Here is a 342-nt window from a genome sequence, read left to right as displayed (position 1 = left end):
CAAATGGGCCGGATCTGGCCCGCGGGCCGTAGTTTGCCCACAGTTGGTCTAGACTGTAGTTGTCTTTGCCTCAAGTACTTCATAATCGTTTTAGCCTTGCAAATATTTGTTTGAATACTTAAGTAGGACATAAACAAATACAATATAATTATTATATTAAGCCTTAGTGGACAATGGGAGAGTGTTAGAAGCCTCCTCCATTCTCTCAGAACCCTGCACAGTGCCCCCTTAGTAGGAGAACTTTGGAGCTCCATAGACTCTGTTTAGAAACAACTGCCCTAAATGGTGACATCCAAAGTAATCAGCATAGTGTATAAGGACTTTCATCATCTGCATCCTGTG

The sequence above is a fragment of the Myotis davidii genome, unplaced genomic scaffold, assembly GCF_000327345.1.
Source record: "Myotis davidii unplaced genomic scaffold, ASM32734v1 scaffold110, whole genome shotgun sequence".
NCBI classification, from domain to species: Eukaryota; Metazoa; Chordata; class Mammalia; order Chiroptera; family Vespertilionidae; genus Myotis; species Myotis davidii.
This window is presented reverse-complemented; position numbering follows the sequence as displayed.